Source organism: Pteropus alecto, unplaced genomic scaffold (assembly GCF_000325575.1).
Source record: "Pteropus alecto unplaced genomic scaffold, ASM32557v1 scaffold123, whole genome shotgun sequence".
Taxonomy (NCBI): domain Eukaryota; kingdom Metazoa; phylum Chordata; class Mammalia; order Chiroptera; family Pteropodidae; genus Pteropus; species Pteropus alecto.
Window position 1 is genome coordinate 622572 of NW_006433950.1, and position 324 is coordinate 622895.

Below are 324 nucleotides of genomic sequence, written 5' to 3' on the forward strand. Positions count from 1 at the left end.
CCCCTGAACCTGCGGCAATCAGCGCCCACCGCGCGCGGCGCCTCCCGCGGTCAGGTGACTCTACGGCCCCTCCAAGCCCCGCCCTCTCTAGCCCCGCCCCCAGACCCGCAGGCGGCTCCCCGATTGGCCTGCTTCGAGGACTCCGAGTCTCGCATATTTATTGGTCCCTGCCGCTTATCGCCGGACTGACGGACTTAGGCGCCAGCCAGTCTCTCCACGGTGTGGGAGAGGGCGGGGCGGCGCCGAGTAAGGGAGACTCGCTCGGCGTCAGCAAGGAGACACAAGAGGGAACGGCAGCGTTTGTCGAATTTGTCAAGAACGGAG